The 25,690-nt window shown below is 46.6% G+C and overlaps 4 long non-coding RNA genes across 8 annotated transcripts in view; 1 reads left to right on the forward strand and 3 right to left on the reverse strand.

Moving 5' to 3' along the window:
* LOC102150224 (uncharacterized) overlaps nt 1-1,576 on the reverse strand; it is a 57,982-nt gene extending 56,406 nt beyond the window's left edge. Inside the window, exon 1 of one of the 2 annotated variants that reach the window (XR_011434212.1) lies at nt 1,344-1,506. This is a non-coding gene — a long non-coding RNA (uncharacterized lncRNA). Of the gene's footprint in view, nt 1-1,343 lie in introns of both variants that reach the window. The other variant, XR_011434213.1, reaches the window with a different exon arrangement.
* LOC106782905 (uncharacterized) lies at nt 1-7,491 on the forward strand. Its single transcript, XR_002805061.2, has 5 exons — nt 1-93; nt 441-522; nt 3,553-3,852; nt 4,248-4,925; nt 7,173-7,491. It is a non-coding gene; the product is annotated as an uncharacterized lncRNA (long non-coding RNA).
* On the reverse strand, nt 2,938-23,049 carry LOC138921562 (uncharacterized). Its single transcript, XR_011434220.1, has 5 exons — nt 22,602-23,049; nt 21,300-21,532; nt 10,733-10,889; nt 6,842-6,973; nt 2,938-4,838 (listed from the first exon to the last, which is right to left on the reverse strand). It is a non-coding gene; the product is annotated as an uncharacterized lncRNA (long non-coding RNA).
* LOC102150254 (uncharacterized) overlaps nt 23,044-25,690 on the reverse strand; it is a 16,949-nt gene continuing 14,302 nt past the window's right edge. For all 4 annotated transcript variants that reach the window (XR_011434216.1, XR_011434215.1, XR_011434218.1 and 1 more), the window contains 2 exons: nt 24,042-24,906; nt 23,044-23,426 (listed from right to left, as the gene is read on the reverse strand). This is a non-coding gene — a long non-coding RNA (uncharacterized lncRNA). The remainder of the gene's footprint in view (nt 23,427-24,041; nt 24,907-25,690) is intronic.

Raw genomic sequence — 25,690 nt, forward strand, 5'->3', positions numbered from 1 at the left:
TATTGATGTAGGAGATATTTGGAGAGCCCGCCTTCCTCTCTGGCAGCCCGAGATGTTACAGGGATGTGAATTGTTACATCTATCAGCCCAAAGGTAAGTCTCAAGAAGGATGAGAAGGTGAAAGTTAGAAAGCAGGAAATATATAGATGTATTCCTCTCTCGGTTATGTCAGCCTCTGCGTGTGCACGTATCTGCAAACCTGAGACATAGACGCAAACCAGGAAGGAAACAGACCAAACCTGCAGAGGGTTATCTCCCGGTACAGGAATTGCTGTTGATTTTTTAATTCCCTCCTCATCTTTTTCTGTATTTTCCAATAATTTCATAACTTTTTAGAATCAGGACCAAAGTGCACTTTTTAAAAGATGGAATTAATCTGGGTTAGTTCAGAATATACTATGTGCTTCCGGTTTAAGCTACGTATCCTGATATGTACCCAGGTGCCCTGGCCCAGGATGTCAGAGGGGACTGCCTGTCACATTCAGCAGGACACACGGGGAGGCGGTGAGACAGACCGAGAGAGTAAGTAGAGGAGAGATGGTCTCCTGGGGACAGACACCTCCACCAGGAAGGTCCAGGAGCATCTTAGCGGGAGCCTGAGGACGGAGGAGATAGGGTGGTAAGGGCTTTCCAGCCCCGGCTGGTCCCCACCAATCCACAGGAAGGGGGGAATCCAGACAGGCACCGGGAGGGTCCCAGAGCGCAAATTACACTCCCGAGGGTGGCACCAACCCAAGGGGAGGGGCAACCTAGAGCAAAGCAGAGAATGTGACTACAGACAGGAACGTACAGCCCTAAAGGGCACTGACGCCACTTGTGGGTCTCAACAGATGGCTAATGGCATGTAAAAACATTCACAGTTCAATGTTAAAGACAGAGTTACATAAAGAATATTACCCCATTTTATACAAAACACACACGCACAAACACACACTGGGAGAACTCAACATGTTAAAGTAGTTATCAGTGGGAGGCAGCATTATGGGGGATTTTTTAGTTTCTTCTGTATTTTCCAAATTTTCTACAATGAGCATGCGTTACTTTTATCATCTAAACATTACCAACATCCGTATACATAAGAAGGCCCCAGATCTCAGGAGGGCTCCCCAGAAGCCCACAGTGGTCAGGAGCTTGGACCCTGAGCTTGCTCAGGGACTGGCCATGGTCAGCATGTGGTCACCAACCGCACAGAGGCAGGTCCCCTGGAGGAGAAGCTGGAGAAGCTCAACTCTCTGCACCTCTGTGTCCGGGGACCGGGCACGTGCTAAGCTTGCAGGTGGAGACATGGAAAGTCAAGGCTAGCAAACAGGAGCCCCCACCCTCTTGCCATCCAGATTACTCACCCTGATCCGCCCAGCCGTCTTGGTTCCTACCCAGGGGCAGCTGCCTGATGCTGGAGAAGACCCCCCAATCCCATAGATTTGTCTTTTAACTTCATGGCCCCGACCTCGGCGGGCCTCCCAGCCACACAGCTGCTTCTCCTCCTCCTCTTCCGCCTCCTCCAGTGGGTCCTCCCAACCTCCACCTCCCTCTCCGCATCCCACCACTTCCTCTGGCATCTTCAACAGATGGTCCCACCTCCTCCTCTTTGCAGCAAGTCTCTTTGAAAACAAACTCTCAACTCTCGACCCCACCCACAGCGAGGTGTTATCTGTGTCTCCCCACCCTCCTCTCAAAGGCCTCGCAGTGTACCAGGCACCAAGCCGCTCAGGGGCAAGAACACAAAGAAGACACACTCCGGTCTTGCAGAAAGTTTGCTTTTTCTCTTCCTTGCCCTCCCCTCGTCCAAGGTGAAATACTGGATCAGGCCTTCAGAGCATTCCCTCCCAATCCTCCGGGACCTTATTATCTCTCATCTCGCCTTTTAACTGCCTCTGCTCTTCAGCATACCAACTGCCTCAAGAATTTCCACTCTGCTTAATTTTAAAGCATTCTCTTAGCCCTCACCCCTCTCTCTGGTAAACTCCCACCGCCTCCCCCAACTCTTCACAGCGACCTTATTGAAAAAGTGCATCTCCCGTGGCCACCTCCCGGCCCTGCAGTCTGATCTCCACGCCCGCCGTGCATCTCCGCTGGGGACGAGCAAAGACACTTTGGAGAAGTGTGAAATCTAAAGGACGCCCTCTCTCCTTATCTGACTCAATTAAGATAGGGGAGTGTCTCTTTGTACAGCAATGGGCACTTTTCATCACTCTCTTTTCCTTCAAACTCTTTTCTTTGGCCTTCGAGTCACTTTGCAGGCTCATGGCTTTCCAGATTCCTTTCGGGACCCTCGTCCTCCTGCCCCCCAAACATCAGTGTCCCCTAGATTGCCTGCTCTGACTCCTGACACTGCTTCCCTTGGGGAAATGCATCCAGACTCCCAGCCTCAACCACTCCCTCCAGACTGATTATTCCCCCAAACACGTTCCAGACTAGAACTCGCTCACAGACGCCAACCAGGGCAGCGGAGTCACAACACACCAACATTTGACTTAAAGGAATTCAAGGAGACTCAGTCAATAAAAAATCTTGTAAGAGAGAAATAAAGCAATAGAAATAGCTCGGGCCATTCCACGCAAGGAGCACCTGGCCTGCAGTGAGCGTTACGCTGTGGTTTCCTCGGGCGTCTCATTCCCCAAATGCCTCTGGAAGGCGAGCAGCGGCCAGAGTCTAGGGTTTCCACATGCTGCCAGCCCTAAAGGTAACCCGCTGCTCCAGCTCCTGTTCAACTGAAACACTGGAGCAAAGTTCTCATTCTTGGACTTGAAGGTCATGGTCCAGCCCAATGCCTCCTTAGAGATTTTCGAGCATAATTTATGCAATTTTCACCTCATACCTTAATCTTAGGAACAAGGAAGGTCTAAAATGAGGGAAAAGGGGAAACTGAAGTACACTCAAAATTACTCCCTGGAAAATCCCTTGAATTGTCCATCACATACAAGGTTGACACATATAATCATTCACAATAATATGTATTTATACAGTAATGTCCAATACGTCATAAAGAGTAGGCAAGATATTTTGTAGTTGACTACGAGATTAAGATAGTTAGTTCACATTTAGAGTCTCTGTTGCAGGAGAAAAAAAAAAACGTTGAATTTGCATAAGGAAATTAAGTTATATTCACATCTGATGTGATGCTTCTGAGCTCTCTCTAAAGGATTGCAGAAAATCTCCCCAGAGAAGAGGGGCTTGAGCTGATGTTAAGAAGAGGAGTTTGCCCAGAACACCAGTGGGGTGAAATTATTGCAGGTCCCACCACAGCATCAGGCACCTCTTTCCTGCTCAATCCATGTTATTGAATTAAACTGAAGCAATATGTAGAAAGATTTCGAAGGAAGAAAGAGCACAGTACGTGGCAGAAAATGCCAGGTGACTTCAGCGTTGTTGGGGTGTAAAGTGTGAGGTTGGGATCAGAGGAGGGAAGGGCAGGTGAGCAGTGGTTGAAGATGGTCTGAACCAGGAGGCAGGGCCCACATGTCACATAGATCCCAGGAGGTGGGCTGTGACAGAAGGTAGAGCCTTCTGTGCAAAGCTAAGGACTAGACGCTTCATCCTAGAATTTCTAAGTTTTTGCAGGGTTACAAGAAATGAGGCGACATGATAAGATTGGCATTTCAGAGCACCGGACCCTGGACAGAGATTGACGTGGAAAGAGACGTGGACACGAAGACCCTTTAGGAAGTTGGTGAGAGGGGACCTCCCCTTCAAGGACAAACGAAGACACTGCTGTCTAATCCTCAAGGCAATTTTAAGGAAAATGGTCTTAAACTAAAACACTTATACAACATGTCCAGTAAACTGATGATTCGCTGCTTTGCGAGATTGAAGTCATAAAGGACATGTTCATTCCTTCAGCTCCTCTCCACGGTAAAATGGCGCCGTATCTTAGCACCTTCTGTTTTCTCCGGCAGTGTCTCTGCATAAACACCCTCCTCTCCACGCTCACCATCCCAGCCCTCCTGCTCCTCCTGAGGCTGCCTTCTGGTGATTAACCCTCCTTCACTGATACCCTCCTTCTGCCTCTTCTCTGCTCCCCTTCGTTTATAAACATGAATGTTCATACTCACCCGGGGCTGAATTATTTTCTTCTTGAGCTTTCTTGAGCCCTCTTGAGGGACCCTTGAGTCTGGTACCCTCCCCCTTGTCCAGCCAGCCTTTCCTCTCCCTCCTGCCTCCTTTCACAAAAAAGCAATCGGTGCTCAGTGCCTCACCACCCACTCTCTCCCTGATGAATACCGTGTCTTCTGGTCTTGACCCTCCAGGGCTCTGTCCTCCTGCGGGCCCTCACCTTCCAGCAGGATGAAGCATGCGCACAAATAGCACACCCCAGGCAGCGTCAAACCGTGCAGATAAAGAGCCAGGGGAGAAAAGAGGCAGCTGGACACTTGAGCCAAGGAAGAACATGAAGGAGTTGGCGTAGGACCTGTGCCTGGAAAGATAGGCCACCTCCTTCTCATAAGTGACAAAAATCCAATGCAAAATCATTTCAGCAAACAGAGAATGTATTGTTGCCCACAGCAGAGAAGTCCGAGGAGTGAACCGAGGCTTAGCTGATGCCTGTCAGGCACATTCTCCTGCCCCTTCATCTCTTGGCCCTGCTCCCACGTTGGGTTTGTTGTCAGATAGGAGAACGTCAGAGAATAAATGGTCACGGCAGCTCCAGGCTCATGCAGTCTTGGAGCTGGAGTCACAGAGTCTCCCTCCAGGTGCCCTATCCACCCTGAGCAAAGGCTGGCTGCTCAGCAAGGTCACGTCCCCCTCCACAGCTTCCCAAACAGGAAGGGACGAGGAGGGAATCAGGAGATGGATGGAGATGGTCAACAGGAGGGCGCGTTTTGGGAGAACACGTGTTCCTGTGTGTGGGGAGAAGGGGAAGAAAAGAAGCTGTGACTGAAAAAGAAGTTGGGAATGAGACGGAGCCCTAGAAAGCCATTCTAAAGGTATGTGTGTGATTTTTTCGGGAGGGCTGTGGAGGGTTGGTTATTTTTAGGCACTGAAAAAATATTGATGGTTATTAAACAGAACAATGACCAAGTGCAACTGGGAGTTAGGAAACAAGACTATGGCCATTCCAAGCACCACAGAGTCGGGAATTCCTGGAAATACAAGGAATTCCTCGCTGGTCATGATAGAACCTTCCTGGATGATACAGGTAGAATGGTCATCTCTTCAGTCAGAAGCTGAGGTGAGCAGGCAGAATAATGCCTTCCAAGCAGGAGGAGTGGTAACTACTTCCTGTGGAAAGACAATAGGATAAGACAGCAAAATTGTGATCCTGAAGGATTTCCAGTGAAGGATGGTGGGGAAGCGGGAATGTCATCACGGTTTCTACTTAGAGAATCCTAGTGTATCAGGACAGCCATACTGGCTGTTGAAATATGAAGATACTTCTGTATATCAGTTGGTAAATAACCATTACCTTAACATCCCCTCCCAGGGCCACTGAGACCCTCCCATGTTCCAGTGACTACAGCATTGAGTCTGACCCACGGTGGGGGGTGCTTCCAGAACCTGGTGCATCATATATGGTCCATGTTCTCTGTGCAGATAGGTTGATGCCTGTACCACCTTGATTGTTACATATTTTGGATCTTAGCCCTGGGTGAGAGCATCATGGAGAAGAGCCCCTGGACCATTTTCCAGCATCCAGGGAGCACTGGGGAGGCTGGACCACCAGAGAGCTGAGGATGGGGAGCTGCCCATAGAGGAATGGGCCGGACCCCTCCTGTGGAGCTCACGGTGTCTGTGGCAGTCCACCCAACACTCCATTCTTCACTCTGTTCACTTCAAACGGGGACAAGGAGAGTCACCAGCCAATTTGATGTTGGAAAACTAGCAGCATTATCTGTAATGATTTCATTTCTCTTTTACCCTGCCCTGGGCAACCATGAAATGTAAGCCAGAGTTAACCTAGAAAGGAGGATGAGTAGCTAACTTAGATCTGCCCTTGGATTACTCTACATTCATCCAAATCACAAAAGAGATTAGAAAGCCTCCATTTGACCCGGAAAATGTATGAAGCCAAAGTGGATAGTGACAGCGTCATCTGTTTATAACCGTCCTCTTAAGAGATACTGAATTTTGTAAAAGGTCAAATGTTGTAGGAAGAAGCCGACCATGGCAGGAAGTAAATAAATATGGTAAGTGGCTTATGCTTGCTTGTTTATTTAGGAAAGTATTCTGAATGAACTTTGGCCTCACAGAAACCTCTTAGACTTTTAATATTCAGTCTAGAACTATAACCATACTTTAGCGCATCCCACAACTGATTTTGGAATATCAATTTCGCGGTGAATTTTTATTTTTAGAAAAGCATTCAGAAGGCAAGAGAAAATTAGTTTGGTGGTTTCTCAATAAGTTAAACATAGAATTACCCTACGACCCAGCAATACTATACTCCACTCCTAGGTATATACCCAAAAGAATTAAAAACAGGGGCCGCCCGGTGGTGCAGCGGTTAAGTTTGCACATTCCACTTCTCGGCGGCCCGGGGTTCGCCGGTTCGGATCCCAGGAGCGGACATGGCACGGCTTGGCATGCCACGCTGTGGCAGGCATCCCACATATAAAGTAGAGGAAGATAGGCACAGATGTTAGCTCAGGGCTAGTCTTCCTCAGCACAAAGAGGAGGATTGGCAGCAGATATTAGCTCAGGGCTAATCTTCCTCAAAGGAAAAAAAAAGAATTAAAAACAGTTTCTCATTAATAACTTGTACATGAACATTCATAGCATTATTTACAATAGCCAAAAGGTGGAAATGACCCAAATGTCCATTAATGGTTGAATGGACAAATGAAAGATAGCATATCTGTACAGTGGAATATCATTCAGCCATAAAAAGGAATGAAATACTTACACATGCTACAATGTGGAGGAACCTTGAAAACATCATGCTAAGTGAAAGATGCCAGACACAAAAGGTCACCTGTGTGATTCCATCTGTATGAAATGTCCAGAAGAGGTAAATCCACAGAAATGAAAGCATGGGCTGTGGGAAGGAAAGAATGGGGAGTGACTGCTTAACAGGTAACAGAGTTTCCTTTCGGGGTGATGAAAATGCTCTGGAATTAAATCACGGAAATGTTTGCACAATGTTGTGAATGTACTAAATGCCACTGAATTGTACAGTTCAAAATGGTTACATTGGTGAATTTCATCATATATTTTGTACACAATCTTTTTTAAAGGGTCAGAGAAGGCAACGGGGTTGGGAGACCCTGAGAACACGGTCTCATGACTGAGAGCTCCTGGAGAGCATCAGCACCAGCTGCCCCCCTTCCCAAAGCAGCCGCCTCTTGCTCCTCTTGCCACGAAAAGCAGCATTTCCTCCCCAGCTGGCGCTTTTTTTTTTTTTTTAAAGAACTCTCTGAGTAGGTTTTGAATCTTCAAGATTTGACTTCGTTAATCTCACCGAAAAGACTTTTGCAAAGTATTTATTTTCCCGATACTTTATGTAAAGGAAGTAAGAACAAAACACTTCTACTTAATAAAAATAAGTCCTTGCTCGGTCTGTCTAGAAATGGTTTAGCTCCGCTCTTAGCTGCAAGCCTGTAACAAGGTGCAAGCCAAAGAAGCTGGGGGGTCCAAAACAGTCTGACGGCCACAGACTATAACCTGAAGGCTGCTGGGGTGACCAGCCCCCAGGACTGGGAGTTGCGGACATGGCTGAGTCTGAAGGAAGGTTTTCTGTCCACATAACCCATCATCGAAATCAATGGAGTTTTCCCAGCTTTTAAAGTTGGGCCACCTTCACATTGGCATGTGGTAAATACATGCATCATCTGTGCATTACCGGGAATAAAAATATGTCATCCTTTGCCTGTGGAAAACATGGAAACTTCTTTCACCAAAAAAGGAAAAGAAAAAAAAACATACGATTTTAGATTTCCTATAGATTTCTGAGTCAAAAACAACATCTAAGGCTGCTATTTTAAAACCAAACTAGAGAATTTTTTATGACAGGAAACCATCCTAACAATGATACCTTATTTCCTGAAAACTCCAAGTAAATTCCACATATTCCCATATTGACTTCACCGGAGTCCGAGGCGACAATTTCCACCGCTTAGTCACCTGAGTGTGTCCTGCATATATCATTTGAAACTTTAGATGCAGCATGCTTTATATTCCGAGGTCTCACTCCACATTTGAGCAATATACAAAGGATCAAGCAAACTAAAACATACGAGATATTAACACGTGAGGAAAGTTTATATGATCCCAATTTACTTTGATTTTTCCTGAGAGGTAGCAGTTCGATAACCGAAAGCCTCTCAGAAAAACACCAACGTAACTTTGCATTATTAATTTTGACATCCTTTCCTAAGGAAGACCTTCCAGAGTCTGGAAACGTGGTGTCGTTCTTTTCCCTTCCCAGCCTAGAAGGCCTGGTGAGTTGACAGAAGACACAGACTTTTCTGCAGTCGCTGAAGTGTTGGGAACTTCAACTGAAATGGAAGGGGAGAATGCAAGGCTGAAGGCACCATTACCCACACGAGGTCCCTGGAGCGGCCGCCCACACGGTGGTCATGGGCACGTGGCCCAGGTCACTGCTGTGCAGCCTCCTCCCTCGAGGAGCGTCTCTGAGGCCTGCAGTCCAGAATCCTGCCTCACTTGGTGGAATTCCACGTGCCCCTCTCTTCTGTGGCCACTCCTTTTTGACGGGAGCGTGATTAACATTCCACAGACACCCCAGGCACGGCTGGCCTCGTCGTTTCTGCTCGATGTACGGCCCCTGATATCATGGACAGTTATTGGTTGAGTCCAGAAACATCCTGGGTTGTCAAGATGTTTGAATTCTATAGAGGAATGCTATCCCCACGCCAGCCAAGAGCACACCTGTCCGTCTTTTTATCCCTTGTCTAGTTTGTGGCCTGTCAGGATTTTCAAGTCCCTTGAGCAGAAGACGATTCGTCTGAGATGAAGGGCACATGTCTGACGGTGACTACCCACTTTCTCTCCGGAACGTACCCAAGGGAGTTACCAAAAACGCCGTTACAAAAAAAGGACCCACATTTTCTGCCCAAGCAGCTTTCCTGTCATAGAATATGCCGACACGCTTGGTCTGTCACCATGGTCCGTAAGAGCTTGAGCCTGTGTTCAAATTCAGACTCCACCACTTTACAGTGATGTCACCTTGGGCAAGTGGCTTCACCTCTCCGAGCCTCAGTTTTTTCGTCTGTCAAGTGGGAGAACAATACATGCACCCGCCTCTTAAAGAAAAGATCCCCATGAAAAGGTTAAAAGTGACAACGCGCGTCAAAGCCCTGGGAAGGCTGGGGCCGGGCGCTTAATGACTGTTACTGCTATTTCTTCTCACTCCTCTGCGCCTCCTCCTTAGCTAACGTCGTTTCACCAGCTGGGACAGAGGACAGGAAATGGAAACCACGGGAGAGGAAAAAGGCCGTCTGCGGATGTTTTAGATGTATTTACAATGTGAGGCGGGGGAGACAGACATGCGAACGCAGAGACCAGAGCTTTTGAGCTCAGCAGAGAAAGAGGGGAGTCCCAAGCGGCGAAGGGTTGGAAACTACTGACGGAAGAACAGGATTCATTTAGGAGGACCGCCTACTCGTGTCAACACTGCCCATGCCAGAGGCTCAGATTCCAGCCCCGCAAGATGCACACGGCTCCCTCCTGTTCAACAGCCACCGTACGCCAGCTTAACAGAGAGGTACAGCGCTGATGGACTAACACAAATTCAGTCACCACCAGTGGGGCCACATCCCCCCAGGGCTCTGGACACATCTCCACCAGCTACGGGGGACAGTCAGAGCTGAGCCCCATCACCCATTTGGTAGGAGAAGTGGGGCGCTCAATAAGTATTTGTGGAACAGGTAAATGTTTGAATGAAGGAGTTAAACATGCACATGTGAATAATTAAGGGTAAGGAGGCAGAGAGGCTGTCGGGATTCAAGCAACTTCTGCTCATCCTTTAGGACAGGGCTGGGCAAACTTTTTGTGTAAAGAGCCAGATAGTAAACATTTTGGGCTTTGCCAACCATACGGACTCTATCTCAACAACTCAACTCCGCAGTGTAGTTTGAAAGCAGCTGAAGAAAATATGTAAATGAACGGATGCGTTCTGATAAAACTTGATATTTGTACACAGAAATGTGAAGCTTGGGGGCCGGCCTGGTGGCGCAGCAATTAAGTGTGCACGTTCGGTTTCGGTGGCCTGGGGTCCGCCGGTTCAGATCCCGGGTGTGGACACGGCACTGCTTGGCACGCCATGCTGTGGAAGGCGACCCACATATAAAGTAGAGGAAGATGGGCACGGATGTTAGCTCAGGGCTAATCTTCCTCCAAAAAAATAAAAAATAAATGTGAAGCTTGTATCCTTTGCACATATCATGACTTCTTCTTCTTCTTTTAATTTTTTCAACTGTTTAAAAATGTCAACATCATTCTTAGTCCACAAGCTGTATAAAAACAGGTGACAGCCGGATTTGACCCGAGTGGCTTTGCCAACCACAGCTCTAGGAAAAGTAGGAGACAAGTAGATGAGGAAGGAGGGAGACGACCAAATATTTCTTCAGTCTCTACTGTTTGCAGGGACTGTGCTAAGTGCTGCTGGGGACAGAACAGCGAAGAAAAACAGGCCGAGCCCCTGCCCTGAGGAGCACGTGTTCCAAGCAGGAGAACCAAAGGAGGTGATTTCGGGTTGGTATGGAGGATATACGCAGGATCATGAAATAGACCAGGGAGGCCGTCTCAGAGAGACAAGGGGCTCCGTGCATTCACATACCTGATCACGTGTAAACCCCGGACCGCTCTGTGGAGATGGGAAAAGTGATATCTAGGCCAGTTACGTGACCTGCCTGAAGTCTCAGAGCTGGTGATTGGAGAAACCAGGTCCCAAAGCCACATCCACTTGTCCCCAAGTCCTGCGCTTGGTGGAGTAGCTGGAAAGGAGATAACTCAGTAAGAGTCAGGGATTCCAGATCCAAATTCCTCAGGGCCTCAGTTTGAAGATGGAAAATGAGGATAATCATCAGGATGGTTGCGAACATATGTAAGAACCTGGGGACACACCAGTCAACAGTGCCTGGCACACAGTAGGTGTTCCGTGGATGTTAGGAATCTCTTCCATTTTTTCCCAAATAATCCTAGTCCTTCCCTTTGTCTGCAGCGCGGCGTCCTTAACTGAGGCCCGCCCAACCTACTGTGCATTTGGCCTCCCCAGTTGGCAGCCTCTACATTTAATTATTGTCACAATTAATCTGAAGTGCTCACAGCATGTGCTTTGCAAACTAAGGACAGTAGGCTTCAGGAGACGTCTAATGCTGCAGATCAACCTCGCACACAAAACAAGGCAGCCAGATTTGGGGACTGTCATGCCTCCTCCAAGCCCCACCCATATCCTTGGAAATTCCCTTAGGACAAAGTTTTCCCTTGAAAATGATAAACAGAAAAAGAAATCTCTTAGATTCCAACGTCCATAATATTCTTGTTTCACAGTTGTCTATGTTTATCTTGTATTTAGCAAAACCTATGAGGTGACGTGGGGGGAAGTGATTCTGCAGTTAAAAATACACAAAGGATTTCTGGCCTAAATTTCAAAAGTTAGAACCCCACTCTGCACTAATAATCAGAATGCCTGGCTCATGGTTACAATGAGAGAAAAATCAGGGAAGGCCAGCTTTCCATAGGCATTCGAAGGACATAGTATTTAATCACCAAACAAGCAGTCATGTGAAGTAGACAAGTATCCCAGGACATATGTTATTACCTGAAGTCCTTTAGAAGGAGAAAAAAATTCGTATGGATATGGACTGGAATGTTTAGATAGTTGCTACTGTTCACTCACGATCAAGGTGGTGCTTTACTTGCGAGTAGGATGTCGGGGAAAGAGAAAATTGTAGCAGATTAAGGATGTAATGCACATTTAGCACATAGCATAAGGTATGAAATTTAGGGTGGTCTAAGAGAAAACACAAAGAAATTAAACATTAATAGTAGCCAGAAGAGCTTTTCTTGGACAATAATGAGAATGAAAATGGTGCAATTGTTTGGAGTATTTACCAACAATAATACACCAGCAAGGCTGGGTATGAAACACTATGGCCATTTCTAAGGAATTGAGGTGTTCTATCAAGTCAAAGTGTATCAACCAGGGAAATAGATGGCATTCTCAAGTCAGGATAATCCAAGCAGGATTGAACAAGGAGACTATCTACGAAGGTAGACAGTGTGCAGGAGACCCCAGGGAGAAGGGCTGGTCTCTAGGCCTGACGGGATGCACAAAGCGGGTGCTTACTAGAACTCAGAGAGGCGCGGAGAGAGGACAGGTTGAGAGAAGCAGTGACCTTGAACTTAGGGATACGGCCAAGCTTAGGTGACACCACAAGGAGGGAGCCGGGGAAATACATACCTCAACCTCACTCTCTACTTTCCCTCCATCTGCTGGGGCTCCCCACTGGCCAAACCCAACCAGAGGGCCCTTGGTATGGTTTATAGGTTAGATACCTTGGGAGAGGGCAGGGTGGAGGGGTGACGAGAATTGAAATGGGGGTGCAGACAGATTTGCTGCACACAATGTATTCTTTCTCTCTGTGTGTATATTTTTCCATTTCTGTATCTCAGATGAGTCCACTAAAATATTAACTCTAAGCAGCATTGGCTACAATAGTCTAGGCCATGTGGCAAGTGCTTAGAAATACCTCTTCTGCACCATGAGCCAAACAGACAAAGCCCCTCCCTTCATCAAAGCTATATCCATTTCTCAAGTTTCTATCCAGCACCACGTATCTAAGTTTTACTATTCTATATTTCCAATTCTGATATAGCTAATTCTTCAGTATTTTTTTTTATTTCAGATAGCCTAAAAATGTCTCTTATTTTCCCCCACACTGAGACTTTTCATGCCCCTCCTTCATTTTCCAGAATGATCCGTACTCATTTCTGTTATGGAACCAGGTTTGTTTTTGCCTGTCACCCAGAAAGCCAGTCAGTGAGTCGATGAGGTTGCAGCAGAAAGAGGGTTTAATCACAAGGCATGCAAGTGAGGGAGCGGCAGAACCAGTCTCAAATCCGCCTCCCCGAAAATGGGGACTCAGGGATATTTATGGGGTAGGGAGCAAGATGGTCTGAAGTGTGGAGACAGAGGATTGGAGGTGAGGAGAGGTGAGGTCATTGGTGATCTGTGCAAGCATAGTCAAGCTTCACGCCTCTTCATAGGGTGCATGGTCACAAAATGGCTGCTTTACCATGATCTGAGGGTGGATTTTTTAGCTCCTCGATGTCACAAAGATCACTTGTCAAGCATTTGCGAGGGCCCAGTTGACGGGATGGTGGTCTCAATTGGCCTGAACTGGACAAGGGGGTCTCAGCTCCTAAAAGACCACTCAATTATTCTGTTGATAAGATGCAGTCAGTTGAACTGGTCCTGGAGGGTCCGTGGTTACATTTCCACTTGACCCTCCAGATCTTCCATGAACAAGATGGCGCCCAGAAAAAAGTGATGGAGTGAATGTTCAACAAGTATCAAGAAAAGTAAGTGTTCAAGCAGCAGCGTCCAGCATTTCTTTGCAGGACAATTCCATACATGGGGCCTACATATGCCAACTCGCGTCTGGCTATGCCATTATTCTCCATAGTAATACAAACCCAAAATAATTAATACCTCTCCTCTCTCAGCAAATGTCCAGCCCCTAGTCCCCTGTCCTCACGTTCAGCTGGAAATCTCACTTCTTACTTCACTGAGAAAATTGAAGCAGTGGGACGAGAACAGTCACCAGTTGCCACTGTCCCCTTTACAAACCACATCTACACCTGGCCCATATTCTCTGCGTTCCTCCAGTTCCTACGAATGGCCTCTCCAAGTCACCTCTTAAAGCCAAACCCTCCCCAGGGCATCTGGTCCTGTCTCCTCCGACCTACTCAAGGACCTCTCTCCAGCACGATCCCTTCTTTCCCGCATAAAATTTCCCGCTCTACTAAATCTTTCCCGTCAGCGCTCAAACTGGCCAATATTTCTTCCATGTTAAAAACAAAAAAATAAACCTCTTTACCTTTGTTATTCGTTTCCTGTGGCCTCATAACAAACTGCCACAAACTGAGTGGCCTAACAGAACAGAAATTTATTCTTTTCACGGCTCTGGAGATCAGAAGTCTGGAATCGAGGTGTTGGCAGGATGCACTTCCTACAGAGCTCTAGGGGAGAAATGGTCTTGAATTTCCCTCTGCCAAAGACACTCGTCATTAGATTCAGGGCCCACCTGAATAATCTCCTCATCTCAAAATCCTTACCTAAACAGTATCAGCAGAGACCCCTTTTCCAAATAAAGTGCCATTCACAGGCTCAGCTAACTCCTGTGTGATCTTTACTCGGCTACAGGAAGTCACAGCCTGCCAACAAAAAGATGCAGAAGGAACGAGCCATGGAAAACCACCAATTTGCAGCCTCCACTGAAACAACTGACTCAGGCAAGGAATATCTTGGATGCTAAAACCGTGGGATGAAAGGTCACCTGGAGAAAGGATAGTCACACAAACTCTACGTATCATCCAACAGACTCCTTATTACTTAACAAGGGGATGGGCACCTTTGCAGTGAAGAAATCTCGTGATGCCCCTGAACCCAGGGATGAGGCCTTGTATGGGCACCATTGGATGGGATGCACTGAGAGGACCCAACATCACCTCTGCGGTACCTCAGTAGAAATGGACAATCTGAGCCTACTCATGAGGAGATGATCAAAGCCACGTCAAGGGACAGTCTGCAGAATAACGGATCTGGATTCTTCAAAAATGCCCACATCAGGAAATCCAAAATAAGGGCCATGGTGTTCTTTTTTTTTTGAGGAAGGTTAGCCCTGAGCTAACATCTGCTGCCAATCCTCCTCTTTTTGCTGAGGAAGACTGGCCCTGAGCTGACATCTGTGCCCATCTTCCTCTACTTTATATGTGGGTCACCTACCACAGCATGGTTTGCCAAGGGGTGCCATGTCCACACCCAGGATCTGAACCTGGGAACCCCAGGCCGCCAAAGTGGAACTTGTGCATTTAACTGCTGCACCACTGGGCCGGCCCCTGGGGCGGGGTGTTCTTGATTAAAGAAGACTAAAGGCTGGGGCCACCTCATGGCCGAGTGGTTAAGTTTGCACGTTCCACTTTGATGGCCCAGGGTTTCACCGGTTCGAATCCTGGGCACAGACATGGCACCACTCATCAGGCCACGCTGAGGCAGCATCCCACATGCCACAACTAGAAGGACCCAAAACTAAAAATACACAACTATGTACTGGGGGGCTTTGGGAGAAAAAGGAAAAATAAAATCTTTAAAAAAACATAAAAAAGAAGAAGACTAAAGGCATGACAGCTACATGGAATGCCTGGATTTTTACATCCTGGAATTTTTTTTTTTTTTAAGCTATGAAGAGCATTAACAGGACAAATGGAGACTGTGTACCAGATAATAGGATTATATCAATGCTAAAGTTCTTTAGTGTGATGATTGTACTATGGTTACGTAGGAAAATATCCTTATTCTCAGGAGTTACTTAAGTATAAAGTGCCATAATGTCTGCATCTTACTTTCAAATGGTTTAGAAAAGAGAGAGTGACAGAGAGAGAGAAAAAGCTAATGTGGCAAAATGTTAACAACTGGTCAATCTAGATAAAAATACAGGTGCTCATTGTATTATTCTTCCAACTATTCTCTAGGCTTGAAATTTTTCAAAGTAACAAGGGGGTACACCTTAAACTAACACAACATTATATGTCAATGATATCTCAATAAAACTGGGGGGAGGAGATATTGAAGGGTATCATAAAAATTATCACAGAGCCATTCTTAAATATCAGAAATAAACTAAAAAGAGTCTTTGAAAATCATCTGAATGATGGAAGCCTTGCTTGCCAAAGCTTTATGTAAGAAAAGCTAAAGAGAATATTGGTTGCAAGGGTCTTGAAAGGGTTTGTGTCAGTAGCAACTGGGCTGGCTACAAATGATGGTGGAGACAGAGCATGCTTTGGCCGAGGATTGCAATTTCTAGTCCAGGTCTGTGAGACCTGGAACCTTAATGTCCTCAGGTTTTGGTTTTGTCACATCTGTAACGATAGGGTCACTCTAGTTGAGCTTAAGTTCTATTTTGCGCACAAAATTATGTGATACAGATAAAAGAGAATGCCTCTGGCGTGTCATACATACTCACTATATAGTGTACCCAAAGCTAGAAGATATAAAACCATGGACAAACTTTCGTTGCAAAATATAAAACAAAATAAAAATGGAAAAAAAAATACCCAGTTGGCGGGGAAATGAAGTCTCAGTATATGACTATTTTTTCTCTCTAAGAGAGCTTCTCATTGACTTGAAAAACAGCCCCTGCCTCACTCAATCCCTGTTCTACATTACCTGCACTGCCCTCTCCCATCTGCCAAGTCACCCCAGTGCCCCCAACCCACCACCGCCCTTCCCACCCTCCGCAGCAGACCACCGAGCACAATCGGACTGGGGGCCCCCGGCCAGCTCCACCTGTCACTTTTCTCAAAATCACCATCCTCCTGCAAATCATTTGGTCACATAAACCATTGGTGCTCAACCTTAGCTTGAGCCTCAGAATCACCCAGGGGGCTTTATAAATGCAGACACCCCAGAGCCAGTCGTACAGATTCTAACTCACTCGGTCGGGGGGGGGGGGGGGGGGGGGGCTACAATGCACCTGTATTTACATGTTTCAAGATCCAAATGAAGCCTGGCAGTCACGGACGGGAGCCCCTGGAGCAAACCCCTCCGGGTGAGTTTCTCTTTGTTTACCCACTTCGTTCCGGTTAAGAATGATCATTTTGACAGTAAAGAAATCCTAAACTTTGGGGACATTTCAGTGGTTGCCTTACCACTCTTGTGGTATATACAGTACTCTGCATACGCAAACTTGCCCCAGGTGTAAAGTTTGATGTCATGAGGCAGCAGGATGAAATCAGGCATATACATTAGGAGGAACGCCAGTCATTTACAAAAATCCATCATATGTTAATACTCAGTTGCCAACTAATCCAGGAAAAATATACTAAAGTATCTGAGAAAAACAATTTCCACAGGCATTCCCCTGTTTTCCTCTTTCAATGGTTACAAGACAAGGTTGAGTCAAAGTGCTATGGGAGTGCAGGCAGGCAAACTCTGGGTGTCTCAGAGTGCAAGGTACCTGTCTAGGGTCTGGGAACTGCTCTGAACCTTGGTATCCTCATCTGAAAAAAGGGATAATAAAACGTACCTTTAGGGGGCCAGCCTGGTGGCACAGTGGTTAAGTTCGTGCACTCAGCTTCAGCAGCCTGGGGTTCACTGGTTTGGACTCCAGGTGCAGACCTACATACACACTGCTCATCAAGCCATGCTGTGGCAGCATCCCACATACAAAATAGAGGAGGACTGGCACAGATGTTAGCTCAGGGCCTATCTTACTCACCAAAAATACAAAATAAAACCTATCTTTGGCTATAACCAAAATGACATATAGTGACAAGTGTCGGCGAGGATGTGAAGGAACAGGAATTCTTATATGCTGCCAGTGGGAATGTAAAGTGGTGCAGCCACTTTGGAAAACAGTTTGGCAGTTTCTCAAAAGAAGAAAGAGTTACCGTATGATCCAGCAATTCCTTTCCTAGGGGTATACCCTTAAGAAATGAAAATGTACATCCACAAAAAAACTTGCACACAAATGTTCATAGCAGTATTATTCTTACTCATAACAGCCAAAAAGTGGAAATAACGCAATTGTCCATCAACTGGTGAGTAGGTCAACAAAATGTGCTATATACAAATGCAATAGAATATCTATCATTCAGCCATAAAAAGGTATGGAGTGCTGATTATTTGCTGCAACAGTGACGAACCTTAACAACATGTTAAGTGAAAGATGCCAGTCACAAAATACCACCTATTGTATGATTCCATTCATATGAAATGTCCAGGATTGACCAATCTAGAGACAGAAAGTAGGTCAGCGGTTGCCTAGGGCTGGGTGAATAGAGAGAAATGGGGAGTGACTGTTAATGGGGAGGGTTTCTCTGCAGGGTAATAAATATGTTCTAAAATGGACCATGGGGATGGCTGCACAATAGTGTGAATATCCTAAAAATCACTGAATTGTACTTTAAGTGGGTGAATTACACAGTACGTGAATTATATCTCAATGGAATTTATTTTTTAAAATAAATGTATCTTGCATCATTCTTCTGAACTTCACATAATTTATGTAAGGGCTTCGCATCGTCCTGCTGAATAACTGAAATTCAATAAATGGGCACTATTATTAATGGTTATTAGTTATTAAGGCAGGCCTACCAGGAAGTGACATGGAATAGATTTGGGTCTTGGATGAGCAAAAGTTTGCTAAGATAACTTGGCTGAAGTGTAAACCAAGGTATTCTTTACAGTAATTCCTTAATTGTGTTATACTTTCTTACATATGTGTGTCTTGCGCTAGACCCTGAACTCCTAAAGGACAACGTCCACGTCTTATTTGTCTATGAATTCCCGGCACCAGGAATGGGATATTAGTGAAATAATTTAATTTAAAGTATGTACAACAGATATTACCAAGCTGTTTAAAATGCCGTAGAAGATTAGTTAACAACGTGAAAATACGAAAAATGAAAAAAGCAGTTCATGTGAAAGAGTCTGATCATTTGTGGTATGTTTTAAAAAAAAAAAAAGATGAAAGGATTTTCATGGAGATACACACAGTGGTCATCTCTAGGTGGGAGGGTTATCCGTGATTTTTATTTTCTTCTTTTTGATCTTCTGTATTTTATACATTTTCTGGAGTCTATATTACCTTCATAATAATGATGTCTGGTCACTGACAACACTGGTCTATTCTAAGTAGAGGACACAGCACCCCTCCCTCCAAACTTCGTGAAAACACATTCTCGTACCTCAGCTGCACCCCAACATCTTACAAAGCTGTGCTCCTTAAGAGTGGGTACCCCTCAGATCACATGTGCTTTTTCAAGATACAAATACCTGGGCCCTACCTGAGACCTAATGCATGAGACTCTCCTGGGGTAACATCTGGGCAGACGTCCCAGATAAAGTTTCCAGAGCTGCTCGCTTGCTCTGTCATTACTAAATTAAGAACAAACGTGAAAAACCTTGGCTCGTGGAATCTGCAAAACTTCATTAGCACTTGTCTCCAGACCTGCACTTCTGTGTCTCTCTCCTCCACATTGGCTGTGAGCTCCTGGAGGCAGGAGTTCTGTCTGATTCTTCTCCGTATCACAATGGCTGACGCATAAGCCATGCTTCCGAGGCCCTGACGGGATGGATGGCTACTTGCGTGCAAGAACAATAAACACCATTCACCTCCCTCCTTTTTCTGCCACTGTTTTATAACCTAGCTTGCTTACCTGTAAAATAATCATGTTAGGCAGGTTGGATTGTAACCCGGCCAATAAAAGTAAACAACTTTAGAAATATGTGATAACTCCAGTAGGTAGATACTCTGCTGGGAAATGACAATGGGGCACAGAGACATGGAGCGGCTTTATGCACAGGGTATTTTGAAAATGCAAAGCAAACCTCTCCGGAGCTTTTTATCCATCCTCGGCACTAGTCCAATACCACCAGGCTCTTGGCACCATCTTTAATTAATTCAGTTCTACACTGAATTCAATATTCTTCAGTAACTCCCTTTTCCAAAAATGCATTTGAGGCTTTCCGTTAACATTTTATTAATAGCTCTGCAATATTTGAGCTCTCTATAACACTAAGATGAAGGATCCAAAAATAAGAAGAACTGGAAAGAGAGGCTCAGGTCTGCCTAGGCATGCTTCGATCCTATCTGCAAAATAAGTACAGAATATGGACATATGTATACGTGGCCAATAATTTATCCAAAAATCCAGATTTTCGTGAAGTGCCTATATCTATCAGACACTCCTGTGGAATTATGCAATCAGTGACCAGTGAGGTAATCTGTAAAACTGACCACAAATTCTCTACCCCTACTTCCTTGCAACGTGATCCCGCAGCCTTCCCGTCACGGGGTCGAGTCTATTTCCTCACACCTTGCATCTTACTTGGTCCTGTGACTTTATGACAAATGCGATATGAGCAGTGGCTTTTGTTCCCCTGTGGGGGTCCGTCCCTTGCTGCATTTGGGCCCTCACACCGCCACATGAAGGAGGCTGAGCTAGCCTGCGAAACCGGAGGAAACAGGGAGCCACACCCAGGCTCCCGTCAGCAAGGCCTTCCCGGGTTATCTGGCCGCCATCTAACACCCCCCGCCCCCCGGCTGACTCTAGACGTGCAGCCAGCCCAGAAGACAAGAATCATCCGACCACAGAAGCATGAACTAAATATATGATTGTTTTAAGCCACTAAATTTGGGGGCGAGTGTTGCTAGCAGACGCTATCTGATTAAAACAGGGCGATAGCTTTACAATTCAAAATGCTACCTGGAGACAAACTCTTACTCATGGACCCATGGACTGACGCAGCACATCCTTATAAAGTCGAATCTGCGCAGCCCCAATTCTATTTACCTGGTCTGACAGACGACACGGCCACTGGAAACCTACTATGTGCCCGGAAGCTCGGGGGAAAGACCACGGTTTACTCAGGCAACATTTACTGAGCATCTGCGGGAGTGCAAAGATGATGAAATAATCACTCAGCCTCCGCCCTCAAAGTTCTCCGTCAGGGAAATGGAAAAACACAATGGTCATCAGACAATTAAAATAAAATCTGATAATTTTTATGAAGGATGGAGGCATGCTGGAGGTGGTGGGAGGAGGAGGAAGGAGAAAGAAGGAAAGGCCTCCTGGGCCGGGCACTTTAGCCAGATCTTGAAAGATAACAGGAGTTAGCCAAGAGGAGTGGCGGTGATGTTTCCAGGCAAAGGAGCCACAGAGACCTGGCTGGGATCCCATTCTAACCTCAACTTCCCTGGAATTGGAACCCAGAGCACGAACACGGGAGAGCAGCAGGCCTGAGTGGAGCCGAAGGGGCAGAGAGGAGGTGACAGCAATGGTAATGCACCCAGAGATCCTGCTGAGAAACTTGAATTTCATTTTGAGGCCACTGAAAGTTCTTAAGGTGGGGAGATGCCATGACGAGCTTTAGAAAGCTGTTTGCTCAACTTGTCAATAGTGAGGACCATGCTGAGGGACACATCGGCTGAAGGCAGGGGGACCACGTGTAAGTTGCAGCTGCACTAAATAAGCCGGGCTAAAGGGGCCCTCACACAGAGTGAGCTCCACGAGGCTGGGAGGACACAGTGACCAACACCAAATTCAAGCATACAGCCGCGGCGGGGTGAGTAGGGGGAGGTCAAAGACAAGACAATGATCGAGGGTGCCTTACTGACCTGCTAATGTCATGCGGGAGAGGCTTGGGGGTAAGAGCTGATAGCTGAGTTTTGACATATTGAGTTTGGGCGTCTATGGAAAGCCCAAATGGAAAGGTTCACAGGGTCATGGATGTGCTGCTCTGCAGAGAAGGGAGCTGAAGATGCAGGCGTGGGGCGACGGCAGAGGCATGCCCTGGGAGCCTCTGGGCTGTGCCCTTGGGAAAGTGACTTTCCTCTCTGAGTCTCCAGATCTGGGAAAGGAAGATATTAACCATTACATGACAGGGTTGTGGCGAAATTACACGTGATAACATTAAACACAGTGCTTGGTACATGGCAGGCATTCAGCTCCGCTGGCTTATTGTGAATGAGAACCGGGAAGAGCAGGTATTCGGTGAGAAAAGGCCCAGCAGGGGTGGGCTCTGGGGTGTACCAGTATTTGAGAAACAGGCTAAGGAGCAGACGAAGGAGGACTGTAATAAGTAAAATTAACGGAAGAAAATAAGCTAGCAGGTCGACGCCCCATCAGAAAGCTGCTGATGAGCACAAGCTACTCCGTCTCCTAAAGAAGTTCCTACACATTGACCAACAGTTCCTCCTCCACGATCCTACTATGCTAAGGAAAGAACTCATCTCCTAAAAATTAAGAAGAATATTTGTATAAAATGCCCGTTGAGCCTTAAATAAACAGGAAGAACACAAACAGAGAAGAGGTCCGTGAGTTGTGGTGGGTCAGAGTTGGGAGTGTGATGCAAACGTTCGACGAAACGCGGACGAAACGTACCAACTATTACTAGAGATCAGACTGTGTTATAGGAGAATTCCTGATTTTTGTAACTTCCTTAATTTATCGCAATAAATACGTATTATTCACATATACGCACCCCAAAACCCTTGCTTGAAAAAATAAATAAATGAAAGGAATTATGGAACATTTTACTGGGGGGGGAAAGGAGTACTCACCTTGTTTTCGCTGTCCCTCACGATGGGACCCACCCTATCTTTCCAGGGTTGTTTCTGATGATTCCTGCTCACACAGGCTTCCTCCAGCCAAACTGGGCTTGTGGGATTGCTTGCTTTCTACGCCCCACTCTCCGTCCTGTCTCAGACGATTCCCTCTGCCGGGAATACCTTCTTCCAGATGCTGACACCCCACCCCCAATGAGGCAGGCCTGTCTATCAAAACACCACCCATCCCACCAGTCCACCGGCCCCCCGAACCCACCTGGATCTTATCTTTAATCTCTCTTTCTGGTCAGCGACCACGGCTGGGTGCTTCCTTGAAGGCACTGTTATTTCATTTCATGCCAAAATACTCACCCTGAGGTCATTCCTGAGGCCAAGATGCAGGGGTGGGTGGCAGAGGGACGTTTCTAAACACTCTGAAATCATTGCAAAACTGTGTGTGTACGTGCTCATATGCGCATTCTTCTGGGAGAGAGGAGCTATAACTTTCACCAGATTCTCAAATCTTCCGTGACCCAAAAGAGGTCATCTCTGGGTGGGAGGGTTATCCTGGATTTTTATTTTCTTCCTTTTGATCTTCTGTATTTCATACATTTTCTGGACCCAAAAGAGGGTAAGAAACACCAAAATTCATTTAATTCTCATTTGGTCCTTTTGTCCTGTCTGCTCGGTGGTTGAATTCAACTGAATGAAGTCAGCACAGATGCTGGCGTTTACCAAGTGGAAAGGGCAAGTTTTGACAAGAAAACCCTTACCTCCTCTAGTCTGAAGGTTCTATCACAACCCACACAAGAACAAGAGTGAAAGTGGATTTATTGTATTTTTCTTTAAAACTGTGAGCCCAGCCGACCAGCGAGGCTGGGGTTGGGGATGAGCGAGGCCGTGTGCGGTCCTCCATGTCACGTGACCCACTGCTCTCTTGAGTAATAATTCCCTCAGACTCGTCGTACCTCATTTCCTATTTATGCAACATGGAAAATAACTCTTGCCCCTTATCTACCAAACGGGGAGGTTGTGAGGGAAACAGATGACACAGAGAACGCTTCTGGAACACTTCCTTAGGCAGAGGCTTCACAAATCTTCTCAGCAGAGGGGCCTGTGGCCGCAGCGCTGTCCGGGCGTCCCGAGGAGCTGCCTGCCTTCAGGTCGAGAAGATTTCCAAACGCACCCAGACTTGGCCTCGACGGAAGAAGAAAACCTGGGGCTGGAATGCGCCCTGACCACACTCCAGAGCAGCATTTCTCCACATCTAACCCAGATTCCCATTTGATAAGCACTGGGAATCTCCCTCCCTCCTTAAATTTTGTATTATGAAAACAAGGGTTTATTTTTTTTCCCCCCTTTTCAAAGTGCACGATTCCATAATAAAGACTACTGGGCAATAAAAAGGAATGAACTCTGGATTTTCAACAGAATGGAGGAATCCCAAGCGCTTTGGCGGAAAGAAGCCAAAAAGAGTACAGGGCGCATGATGGCGTTCACACGAAATTCTAGAGAAGCGGATGATGCATTGTGACAGACAGGAGATGAGCAGTTGCTGGGGCTGAGGCGTGGGGGCCCCAGGGAACTTTGGGGGAGGGGTGATAGAAATGTTCGTATCCTCATTCATTACCTGTGATGTTTGCTCAGGGCACACATATGTCAAAACTTACCACATGTGTGCACTTATTGTACATGAATTTACACCTCAATAAAGCTGTTTTCCAAAATTCTACTATACCATTGAATTTTTTCAAGGAAGTTTAACCCTGTCCACCCTGGCCCCATAAAAATTGTTCGAAAAAGTGAGCTTACCCACCACCTGAGTCAACAGGACTCAGCACAGGAAGCAAGCACTTAACAGTCAGTACTCCTCATTTCCACAGGGGCCTGGGGGTCTCACCCCAGCACTGTTCTGTTCCCTCCCTGGAGATGACCGCCTGCTTCTTTCTCCTCCTCTCCACTCTTCTTTCCAGAGGCAGCTCAGGAATCTCCAGAAGGCGCCCTGAAGCTGGGCTGGATCCCCCGCATGGGTTCCTGTAGCTCCTGGGAGTGTTTCTAGCCTACTGATTTTCACCGTTTAGGCTTCCTGTCTCCCCCATGAGACCGGACACCCAAAAGGGCTCTGAACCTTTCTTTGTACCTTGAATGCCCCCTGGCAGCCTTGTGAAGCCTTCTCAGAACAAGGTAAAACACACAGGCATGTGCAGAAAACGTCGTGAAGTACAGTTTTCAAACCATTAAAACATACGTTTGACGTAACGACACACGTGCCTTTTTAGTGATGTCTTAAATGACAAGATGTAGTGGTAGGGCAAATAATTCCCAGTATTTCAAAGTAGTGATACGTATGCACCATATTTCAAGAGAGCTGCAAACAGCTGTAATACGATATGAAAATACGTGTGATTTCCTGGTGACGGTCACAGGTACAGCGAACCCCGCTGTGGTTTCCCACTGCCATCCACCTCTGAAGGAAACCGACCCTGCACTTGGAGGTTACTGAAAACGTAGTCTTTTCTCCATCCGAGTTCACAAAACCCCTGAATTCCACCCAAGGACAAGGACCCATGCACGCCTGGCAAAGAGCTACGATTTGGAGAGGCCGTGGACTATTGATCTTTGTGTTTGTGATGGTCTTGTCGTACAACGGGAGAACTTAACATCCAGCTACAAAACCCTGTAAAAATAACAAGGACAATATTAAGTGTGAACACAAAAACAAAGACAAATAATTTCTCCTGCTAATAGTTGTGATCATTACTACTAGTATGCTTACAACAAAGTATTTCCTGGGAAGGTGCTCACGGGCTGCCGAGGTAGCCTCAAATGCAGCTACCTGACCCACATCTGCCCCGCCCGGACACCTTATCACACACTTCGCAATTCTCCATGCATGAACACGAAGCCACGGAAAGAGACTGTGTAAAGACGGAGGATTTCGGGGAGGAAGTGAATGCTCTCACCGTGACCTCACCCCGTCCAATGTGACCTTCAAATAACCTTGTAGCTCTGGATCCATGGAGAAGGTAAGAAACGCCCTTCACTCAGACTTTTTCCTCCCATTGCAGCAGCGAATAACGCAAGATGCTTTAGTCCCACCGCCTCTCTCTGAGTATTACTACAGACTTCCTTTCTTCTCTTTTTGTTGCTGCAGCTCTTGTTGAGAGCGTTTCATAAGAGTGTAAAGATAATGAAATAGGTTCGAGCGAGCTGGGGTAACAATGAAACACCTGGCGGGCGGGGGGGGGGATCCTGCTCCCTGTTCACAGGCCCTCTGTGGTGGAGGCTGCACCCTTGACCGTGCACCCCGGGCCCCAGTGGGCCTGTGCATGCTCAGCCCGGTCTCCTTCCGGGCCAGAGAAAAAGACGGCAGCTCCTAGGCCCCCCACCCGTGAGCCGCTCCCTTTAGCATTCGAGGGGACTGATGTCAACTCCCGGCATAACTCAAATGAACTAAGGTG

Source organism: Equus caballus, chromosome 30 (assembly GCF_041296265.1).
Source record: "Equus caballus isolate H_3958 breed thoroughbred chromosome 30, TB-T2T, whole genome shotgun sequence".
Classification (NCBI taxonomy): Eukaryota; Metazoa; Chordata; class Mammalia; order Perissodactyla; family Equidae; genus Equus; species Equus caballus.